The sequence below is a fragment of the Pinus tabuliformis genome, chromosome 5_1 (genome assembly GCF_031772625.1).
Source record: "Pinus tabuliformis cultivar Carrire ecotype Pingquan chromosome 5_1, CPIR1, whole genome shotgun sequence".
Taxonomy (NCBI): domain Eukaryota; kingdom Viridiplantae; phylum Streptophyta; class Pinopsida; order Pinales; family Pinaceae; genus Pinus; species Pinus tabuliformis.
In genome coordinates, this window is record NC_142305.1 from 780,354,134 (window position 1) to 780,366,127 (window position 11,994).

Genomic DNA, 11,994 nt, shown 5'->3' on the forward strand with positions numbered 1-11,994 from the left:
CATATAACTAGTATAGCCACCTAAACATCCCATCAAACCAATGGTTTCTCCCCCTGTGCTTAGGAATTATACAAAACAAATAAATATTGAAAACCAAGTGTCTATGGGATGGAACTCCTGTCAGTACTTGGGAGAATCCAAAAAAAGCTATCTAGACATCACATATTTTACCCATAGGATTGCAAGACTTAATGTTTCATGATGTGTCTATCCATTTCTAAGCAAAGCTTATGTATTGACCACGAAGCTATGAAAACTCTTCCACTACTGTAATCTCTCCTTTGTTGCTATTTGAGCATACACTATGTCAATCCAATCAATGCTAGAATGAGAACATTACTTAACATCAACGTAGCTTTTTAATTTTTTCTCAAGATATTTTCTTAACTAAATAAGAGAGGTCTATATCTTATCTTGTAATTTCACCTATTGATGGAAAAAATGAAACAATTTAGAAATGACACAGAAAAATCAAAAGAAGTTGATACATGAAATATATGAAACAAGCAACACACATTTAACTGACAAGAGAAGCTCGAGGTTGTTAAAGGACTCATTATTTGAAATTGCAGTGTTACCAGAAATTAGTTTATTGGTTTGTTTCCCTTCTCCATATTTTTTTACTAGTCCTTGCGAGCTACTAACATAACAAGTTTATTTGTACAATAAATATAATTAAAAGAAAAATATGTAAATGATGTGTGGGATGTGACCATCGAATTCATGTTTTTATCAAACGCTATAGCAATTCACCCCTAGTGGCCATTGCAACATCTACTCATAGCTCATACCGGAATTGATTCAAATGGTGTGAATTATTTTTACTCTATGAAACGTTGATGATCTTATTCAAATGATAAAATAGGAGTTACTACAGGAGTGATTTGAATGAATTCATAACTCATACTAGAATTGGAGCGACGCTCTGATGTGAAAAATCCAGTCGGAGGGGAGAACTGTGGTGCCCTTCAAATTTGGTCGCAAGGGATAACTCTAGAGCACGACGCGCAAACGAGAATTGGAGGGAGGGAGCAGTTTGAATGCCTATTCATAATTAATGCAGGGTGGCGAAGGGTGTGGGCATGGGAGGAGGCTAATGGGATGGGAGGAGGAGGGGCAAGGCCACATATGAGCGTTTGGGGGTGAGACTTGATGAAAGGCAGAGAGTGACAAAAGGAAAAAATGATTAATACCAGAAATGGAAAAATCGTGAGAAAAAAATCACATCACCCCATTCTTTCGCAGATATAAACTACTCCAATTTTTAATAGATTCTATATTTATATTTATATTTTCATATTTAAATCTAAAAGGGTTGTAAAATTCGACCAAATGTTCATGACAATTGAATTGCATTTCTAAAAAAATTCCACACATGTGAATATATGATTTATTTTATTTTAATTTTCATGACTTGCTTTGGTCCCTATGTTTTTTCTTTACACTTGTAAAGATATATATTTATAAAAACATTTACATGTGTAAAGGTATCTGTTTATGTTTATAGTAATCGAAATCGAAGGAAACACCATTAGTTTCAACGTTCACTCTAACTAATAACTAATGTTTTTAGGGTCAAATGTATTTTCGAAACTGTAAAAAATTTTCACAGTCTTATTTGGCCTCTTCCTGAGGCAGGAGGCTATAACCATATGTTATATTCATCCTTTTCTTTCACATTTTGAAATCGCTAAACTAATGTTAGCATTACTCGAAAACATTAAATGTTATACTTTGGTTTTGACGATATATTATTTTTGGCAAAGTTCTTAAAGTGTTTTTTAATGAGACCATGCTAATACGGCTACATGTATGCCTTCCATGGATTTTGTCTAAACCTTTAGCCTGCCACGGATTCTGTTTAAAACTTAACAGGTGCCATAGGTTACATGTATGCCTGTCACAGATTATGTCTAAACATAACAGGTGCCACAGATTCTATCTAAATGTAACAGGTGTCATACACTTCCTGCACTGTCATTATTTTTCCAGCGCCCCGGGCTGGAAGAAAATAAGAATACGCCCAAAAAACCAAGAACACCTGCAAGAACATCTGCATTGACCAAATTTATTTTAGATATCTGGAATAGAAAGATAATTAAGATAATTTACTGGAGTACCTTAAGGGAAGAACTAGGTAAATTTTGTAATTACGCAGATGGTTAAGGGAAGAACTAGGTAAATGTTGTAACTACGCAGATGGTGTAGAATAGCTTAAGGGAAGAACTAGGTAAATGTTGTAACTACGCAGATGGTGTAGAATAACATACCAATTTCTGAGTCTCCTTTGCACCGTCTAGCTCGCCGCGTCTCGCTGATCTTGCTCTACTGATGTATGGTGTTGTTTTTTTGGCTACTTGCTTTTCTATAGGAAGCATCCCCAGGAAGCATCGAACCTTCAGGCAATTGCCAATATTATTGTTGCGCTATTTTCTACAGGAATCATTTTTTTTTACAGGAAACATCCCCAAGCAGCATTGAAACTTCAGGCAATTGAATCATTCTGAACCTTCAGGCAATTGAATCATTCTGAGGTATCTGTGCGTGATTTTATACAGGAATTGTGCTTTTCTATAGGAATCATTACTTTCTCTATGTTAGCGTCCTTAGTGGCTCAAGGTTTAAATAAGTATCTAATTATATTTGTACAGGTCTTTCTGGAAGCAGCCACGAAGATGTACACTACTATGATGAGTTGACCATTTAGAAAAGGCTACTTGCTTGGATTCCTCTACAACTCTCATTCAGGGAGCTCTTACCCAACATAGAATGAGGTTTTCTTATAACAAAAGACTCCCTTTCTTGAAGACAAGGTGCCCACCCAGCAAAAGAGTAGGATCCATAGCTAGTTTCTTAAGCAAAACAATGCAGATAAAAGAACCAGAAAACTGTAATAAGATTCAATTCTTCTGATAAAGGGTGGTTTATCTGTTACTAAGCACTGATTAAAATAAGTGCTAAATATACACTTCATGTGTGGGTGTCGATGATGATTCAGAAGTAAAACATAAGACAAAAACTTATTGTGGAAGACATAAACTCAAATTCTCACAATACACAATAAATTATTGGATTTCACACAAATATGTATTTACATATGCCAGTTTCTTATCACATTATTGGCCACAAATTTAACAGTGTAAATTTCTCTAATATACTACCACCCACAAACCTTGCTCAAGAAGCTTACTAATACGAGATTCAATATGCGCCTCGTTGTCCTCCAGGTGCCCTGCAATGGCTCCGTCTTTCCAACGGATAAGGGTAGGAAACCCTTTCAATTGGAAGCATTCATCCACCCTCCATGGGTGACTAGCATTTCACCATGTAGGCCGGTTCCCAGCAAAGGCCCTGAGGAGAACTGCATTCTTCTCGGATTTCTCCAGTGCTTTATAAATCACTGGCTCTGCCCTAAAACAATCTGTAAAATTAAAACAATTTGTAAAATTTAAAGTTGAGGGTTTCAATTTACCAACAATTTCTGCAAAGATACATTTCTGAATGTCCAAAAATTTAAGCTCTTGGTCTTCCTTTACAACTAATTTTACTGTCAATTTCAATCTTGGTTTCTAGGTTTGTATAAATTCACTACATAATAAAGGGATTGAGAGAATTAGAAATGAGAACCTGGACACTAACTGAGGCTTGAAGCAGGATCTTTGTCCACCAAGAAAAGCAGTAACGTGACTTGTTAGTCTGGATGGATTCAAACAGGGTGGAGAAATTTTCAGGAGTTGCATCAATGTGAGTAAAACCTGTTTCTACCCTATCTGCAATGTTGTTTCCCGAAAGGCTACAATAAGAATGCAGTAAACTCACTCATTGAGTCCATGCAATAAGAAGGCAGTAAAATTACTCATTGAGTCCATCCATCCATATGATTATGTTGGATGGTGACCCTGTAGTGAAAGAAGACCATCACAAAGCCCAAAGAGACCTTTAATTCTACCAACATGTTGTGCTGAGAGTAACTGATGCATAAAAAACCTGCCAATGCAGAGAAAAGAATACGAGTCATGCGACCCATCACCATTTTTTTGCCATCACTCAACCAATTCGCGTTCCAACAGCTAAAGGCAGGAACTAGGCAGCTTTTGCTTCCTCTCTTGTCCTTGGAGGAACTCGGCAGTTTTTGCTTCCTCTCTTGTCCTTGGAGCTGCATTCTTAAGTGACTATTTTCACATGTGCAAGGAGAGCTAGGTAGCTGCCATGAATCTCAAGACCTACGGGAGCACACAATTTTCATGATTTTGAGGTTTTTTTTAATGTAAAATTAAACTGGACTGTTGTCTCTCACGAGTTCGCCAATTAAGAAATCATTTCAACTTAACACAGATACTGTAGGCCAAGAATATTAGCATGATGCAATGTTAACTGGTGTGCTTGAATGTTAATTGTGTACTTGAGGCTTACAAACTATGTTATGGAGAAAGGTTACACCCTATGTTATGAAGACGGAGCATTGAGACAGAGTAGTGAGGACATGTGATCTTCATGTATATCATGTTTCATGTTGTTTATTGTACAATTCGTTAATGACTATAAACTCCGTTGTGTTACCTGCTTAATTAAGTATACTCTCAAGACCATGTAATTAATATTATTATTATATTGACTTTTGTAGGTTTTAACCCTGTACAGAAATTACCTGCATACGAATTCTAAAACACAGAAAATAAACAATGTGAGATCATAACACATAAAACACATATACACAGAGATTTTCCCCTGGATCCAAAAACTGGGACTACCAGCTCGATTTTTTCATTATGTTCCTTCCAATGTTACAATACATATTTATACATGCCGAAGCATCCAATACCATGGACCGAAAACCATCACGTCCAATACCATAGACCGAAAACCATCGCATCCAATACCATGGACCGAAAACCATCGCGTCCAAAAAACATGTGCAAAAATCATGCACAAACCATAGGTGGGTCTTCCCAACCTAACATAGGGTACAAAACCAAAATTTTCTTGGGGGGGTACCCTTCAAACCCCCTGTTAACTACGTGGAAAGAATATAACACAACCCAACATTCTCCCACTTGTTGTTTTCTTCCATAGGGGGCCACAAGAGAGCTTAGTCATTTTTCCAACCCTGAAATGCCCATTGTCTCTCTACACCAAGAGAACTTCTCAGAGCTCACAGATTTTGTCAATGCATCTGCAATATTCTTCAAAGTGTCCACCTTTACCAGCAACACCTTTTTTTCTTCTATCATATCCCTCACAAAGTGATACTGAACATCAATGTGCTTTGTCTTTGAATGATATGCCGGGTTCTTTGCCAAGAAAATTGCACTTTGGCTGTCACAGTCTATCCTTAGAGCTCCCTGTACTAACCCCATACTTGAACATAATCTCTGCAACCAAACTGCTCCTTGCTTGCATGAGTGGCTGCCATGTATTCTGCCTCTGTAGTTGATAGTGCCACTACAGATTGTTTCTTACTCATCCAACTGACTGCACCTCCAAATAGGTTAAACACATACCCACTTGTAGATCTTCTTTGATCCAGATCTCCAGCCCAGTCTGCATCAACAAAGCCATGAATATCCAACACTCTGTCTAATCTTGGTCTTCCTTGGTAGCACAAACCATAATCACTAGTGCCACGCAAATACCTGAAAACCCGCTTCATTGCTGTCCAATGCTCCTCTCCTGGTTTTGACATAAACCTGCTCAATACTCCCACTGCATGTGCAATGTCTGGTCTAGTACATACCATTGCATACATGAGGCTACCGACTGCACTTGCATAGGAACATGGGACATGTCCTCTTCCTCTTCTTATGTCTTGGGACACTGTTCAGCAGATAACTTCACACCTACAGGAATAGGAACCTTCACCAGTTTACTATCCTGCATATTAAACCTCTGTAGTATTGTCTTGACATACTTCCTCTTTGCCTGATCTCTTTTAATTTCCATGCCCAAAATATAGTTTGTAGCACCAAGATCTTTCATGTCGAATTTGGAGGACAACTGGGTCTTCAAATCCTAGATAATTTCTTTGTCATTTCCAACCAGCAACATATCATCCACATACAAGACCAGATAAATAACATGGTCACCAATTAATTTAAAATACACACAGTGATCTGCTTTTCTTCTAGTGAAGCCAAGTCCCCGTATAAACGTATCAAATTTCTGATACCACATCCTTGGTGACTCTTTTAACCCATACAGAGACTTCTTTAACTTGCATACCAGTTCTTTCTTACCCTACACTGCAAAGCCTTCAGGTTGCTTCATGTAGATTTCCTCTTCCAGATCCCCGTGAAGAAATGCTATCTTCACATCCTTCTGTTCTACCTCAAAATCAAAAGCAGTGGAAACAAATAAAAGTAATCTAATAGAAGTTATCTTGGCAACAGGAGAAAAAATATCACCAAAATCAATTCCCGGCACCTGGGAATAACCTTTTGCTACCAAACGAGCTTTGTATTTCTCCACTTTTCCTTCTGCATTTTTCTTCTTTTTGAACACCCATTTGCTGCCAATGGGTTTCCTTCCAGCTGGCAACTCCACCAGATCCCAAGCCTCATTTTTGTGCAAAGATGTCATTTCATCAACCATGACCTCTTTCCAGTTTTTTCCATCCTCTGAATCTACTGCTTCCTTCACAATTCTGGGATCATCATCAGTAATAGATAAAGCAAAATTTGAACATAAAGCAGATGGACTATACCTTTCAGGCTACCTTCTTTCTCGAACTGATCTTCTCACAGCCGGAGTTTGTGGCTCTTCATCTTCTGATTCCTCCTCTACTGTAGAGTCTGATTCTTCCTCCTTTAGCTCAAACTCTATCTTCTCAGGTTCCTTTCGTTGGACTTCATGTTTAATAACATCTTTCACCTCTCTGAACACCACATCTCGGCTGTACACAACCTTCCGTGTGACTGGGTTCCAAAGCTTATAACCCTTTAAACCATCCTTATACCCAATAAAGATGCACTTTTCAGATTTACTATCCAACTTGGTTTGTTTCTCCTTTGGAACATGTACATATACATCACATCCAAATACCCTCAGATGTGAAAGAGAGGGTTTCTTACCAGTCCATACATCTTGTAGAGTCTTATCCTCCAACGCTGATGAAGGTGACCTGTTGACTAGGTAACATGCAGTATCCACCGCCTCTGCCCAGAATTCCTGTCCTAACCCGACACCACTGAGCATGCTTCTTGCCCTTTCCATCAACGTCTTGTTCATTCTTTCTGCAACTCCATTTTGCTGAGGTGTATATGGAGTAGTTTTATGCCGTGATATACCACACTTCTTACAGAATTCTTCAAATTCCTTGCTACAAAACTCTCCACCATTATCTGTCCTCAACACCTTTATCTTCTTCTCTGTCTGATTTTCCACGAGAGCCTTAAATTCTTTAAACCTGTCAAAGACTTCAGATTTCTTCTTAAGGAAATATATCCATGTATTCCTTGAGAAGTCATCTATAAATGATACATAGTACACAGACTTACCCAGTGATGGAACCTTCACAGGTCCAAACACATCACTGTGCACAAGCTCTAATATCGGTTTCGCCCTCTTACTACAAGAGGGGAAACTCACCCGATTCTGCTTCCCATATACACAATTTTCACAAAAATCAAAATCCAGAGAGCTATTACTCATACCTTCTACCATACCTTTACTATGAAGTATTCGAAGGCCCTTCTCTCCAATATGTCCAAGCCTTTGATGCCACAACATGGTCCTCTCTCCAGAGACCACTAGATTTTCTACTCCACTTTCAGGAACCAGAGAACTATTGCATCCATCAATAACAGTGCTACCTTGCAGCTTGTACAGAGTTCCAATCTGAACTCCCTGCATCAATACCAGTGCTCCTCGAACCATCTTGCAGGTATCCTTCTTGAACACTGTTTTTACACCTGCATCATCCAGCTTGCTAACAAAAATCAGATTTTTGGCTAATGCAGGAATATGTAGAACACCTGGAAGCGTTCTAACCCTTTCACATTGCAATTTCAACTTTACTTTTCTACGACCAACGATTCTAGCCTTCTTGTCATCCCCCAAGAAGACATCACCACCATCATATTTCTCATACTCACAGAACCACTCTCTATGGGGAATGAAGTGAAAGGATGCACCTAAGTCAATCAACCATGCCTCGTGATCTACATGTGTACTTGAAGAAGCCAAGTACATATCCCCACCTTCATCTGAGGTGGTTTTTCATCTCTGCAGAAGGAGCCTCATCAGATCCCTTTCCTTTGTTAGGAGCTTTAGATTTACAGTCCCTTTTGTAGTGCTCTTCCTTTCCACATTTCCAGCACACCACCTTTATAGGTTTTCCTGGAGATTTAGATCTCCCTTTAGATTTAGATCTCCCACTCGATGACTTATTTTTGTTTCTGTTCTGGGTCCGCCTTCGTACAGACAAGGCATCACCATTTTGGCTCTCCATATTTTTTCGTCTCATCTCCTCTGTCAGCAAGGATGAGACTATTTCTTCAAAATGCAAGGCAGTTGCATTGCTACCTATTGCAATAACCAAACTATCCCACGAATTTGGTAGAGAACACAACAAACTGATGCACTTATCTTCATCTGAAATTTTAATATCAATAGATGCTAACTGACTTACCACAGTATTAAATGCATTAAGATGCTCTGTCATCGAGTCTCCATCTTTCATCCTCAGGTTATACAGCTTTTTCCGCAGGAACAGTTTATTCACCAGAGACTTAGATTGGTACAAAGTCCCTAACTTGTCCCACAAAGCATTTGCTGTAGCTTCCCCTAATACATTCAACAATACTAAATTTGAGACACACAATCGTATTGTGCTCTTTGCCTTCCGATCCAACTTCTTCCATTCTTCATCGGACACTCCTGTTGGTTTAGTACTTGGATCTACCGCAATCCACTGATCTTTATCCACCAACAGATCCTCCATCTTGAGTTTCCACAACTCAAAACTCTGACCATTAAATTTCTCGATCTCTATCTTTCCACTGCTCGCCATCTTCTTTCAACACCACAATTGATCTCACAAATCTCCCACTGAACAGGGTTTGCCACAGGCCTGAGCAAAACCCCTCAGCAACAAAGGCGTCCCCTTGTAAAGACAAATCTGATACCAAATTTAGGTTTTAACCCTATACAGAAATTACCTGCATATGAATTCTAAAACACAGAAAATAAACAATGCGAGATCATAACACATAAAACACATATACACAGAGATTTTCCCCTGGATCCCAAAACCGGGACTACTAGCTTGATTTTTTCATTATGTTCCTTTCAATGTTACAATACATATTTATACATGCTGAAGCATCCAATACCATGGACCGAAAACCATCACATCCAATACCATGGACCGAAAACCATCGCGTCCAATACCATGGACCGAAAACCATCACGTCCAAAAAACATGTGCGAAAATCATGCACAAAACCATAGGTGGGTCTGCCCAACCTAACATAGGGTCCAAAACCAAAATTTTCTGGGGCGCTGCCCCAGACCCCATAAAGTGGGGTTACGGGTGCCCTTCAAACCCTCTGTTAACTACGTGGAAAGAATATAACACAACCCAACAACTTTTATGGGTAATATATGCGAGGCTTGTAATATGTAAGCTAATAGAGTATGACGATATTCCCATCACGGTGCAAGAAAATAGCGATCGAGACAATTGGTTGAATCCTGTGAAACTATTTGATCAGAGCTCATTGAGAGCTTCTTTTCTGGAAGAATGAGGGTCTTAGCTGATGCTCGCTAGTTGATTCCAGGGAGTCTTTGGCACTTGACTATGCTTCCTAGGAAAAGGATAAAGAATTCGTTGAGCAGGCTTGTCTCGAATGGGCATGGTTCGAATAGCTCATCATAAAGGATTTTTTTGATGGCAAGGCGGTAGTTCTCCCAGAGAAAAGATTGGATTCATTTCGATGCATGAAGGAAGTCACTCGATCCAACAAACTAATCAACCAAGCTGCTTACTACCCTGCATGTTATCTTTACTGTCAAGGCTATAAAAGAGGTGATCTTTGGGTGTAGTATTGGACCCGTCTGTTTCACGGTTATATCACCTCATCTCCCAGATCAATCCAAGCACGTATATATATTACTAATAATTCCATCTGAAAAGAAATCGATTGAATTCAGCCATTAAAAGATAAAATACATATATAATACCTACTTTCTATCTTTGAGCTCTTTTAGATACATAGCTCAAGATAGTTGAGAAATCGTTGATATCTGTATAGGTCGGCCTACGTAGAGTAAGTCAAATTGATGAGATCTTCTTTGCTTGCTCTAGTAGAGCAGTGGTATAAGTATTTATGTCATTGCTTGCTCAAATAACTAGTCAGTCCTAAACCAAGCAGCTAGTTAGAAGGTGATCGTAGGAGGTAGCTTCCATCCTGTAAAAATAGGTTCAAGATATTACAGTAGATAAATATCCAAAACTCACTCTTAGTTACACAACTAGTCACCAAATTTGCTTATATTTAAATTGTTTAGCTTAAATATGATTTATACTTGCAAATACTTTAACTCGGCCATGATCTTTACCGAATTTCTATCGCTAAATGCTAATCTTTATAACTTGAAAAAACTTAAGCAGTCACCAAATTTGTTTATATTTAAATTATCTAGCTTAAATATGATTTTTTTTCAACATCAAAAACACTTATATTACTACCACTTTCCATCAATATACAGACATTTATAAAATATATACTTCTGCAAGTTCTAAAAAACTAGTTCAAGAGTTCTCACTTTATTATATTGTCTCCATTCGATGTGAAAATATGTGATTAATAATTAGTTAAACACGCCAAACATCCAAACTCACCAACTATACAACAAAAGCACCTTTTTTCCACACTGCAAGGCTAAGCAGAAGACTCCGCCTAGTCACAGGTTGCAGTTGTCCTTCAAAGTTTTCAACATCATGTAATATCCACCTTGGTTGAATGCATTCAAGCGCTTCAGTTCCTCTCGATGCTCATCTACCACTGCTCGAATGACATCTCCTATTGATACCATTCCTAGCATGTTTTTCCCCTCGACAACAGGGATATGCCTGATACGATTGTCTGTCATAAGTTGCATTGCCTTCAATACCTTTGTATCAGAAGTTACTGTTATAAGCTTACTTTCCTCAGTCATGATATCCCCAACTTTGGTTTTTTTCGAAGATCTTCCCTGTACAATTATCTTTTTGAGATAATCTCTTTCTGTGATAATCCCTGCAATTGATTTCTCCTTTGCTAGCTTTACAACCAACAATGCTCCTACATTGTGCTGAGTCATAGACTTCACTGCATCATACACTGTGTCCTTTGTAGTGCACCACAACCAAGATCCATCAACACTCTTGCCCTTTCCTTTCAAAATGTCTGCAATTGTTGTGCTCTCAAAACCATGTTCTTCCAAACGAGCACGAGAAACAAACTCATAACGAGCTATACTATTAGATTTGAAAGATGGTTCAACAACACGAACATGTTGCAGAATTGATTTCTTAAAGCTACCTCCATGAAACTGAATTGCTCGAAGTGCACCTTGCATTTTAACTTAAAATAAAGATTGAAGAGTGTCAAATCTATGTTCTTCCATACGGGTGAGAGACTTGTCCTCTGGTGAGATAGCTTAAATATGATTTATATCTGCAAATACTTTAACTCGGCCCTGATCTTTACTGAATTTCTTTTGCTAAATGTGAATCTTTATAACTTGAAATAACTTGAAAAAATAGTGCAACATGAAGCTAATTAAGTTCTAGATGGTCAAATTATGGATGCAAACACTGCTACTTCCTCACTCTGGAACTTGCCAAAAAACTTTGGCGAATCTCACTACGTACACTTCCTGCTCGGTTGTACACTTCTCCCTAGGTAGGGACTTGTTGCATATTCAGATAAAAAGAAATAAAACTAAGAAAGGAACGCTTAAGCCTATATTGTATTTTAGGTTAACTTTTAAAGCATGAGAATGGAAAAGTTA

At 38.3% G+C, this 11,994-nt stretch overlaps 1 pseudogene; it reads right to left on the minus strand.

Moving 5' to 3' along the window:
* Positions 1-10,902: 10,902 nt before the first annotated feature.
* LOC149167267 (CBS domain-containing protein CBSX3, mitochondrial pseudogene) lies at positions 10,903-11,636 on the minus strand (annotated as a pseudogene).
* Positions 11,637-11,994: the final 358 nt, after the last annotated feature.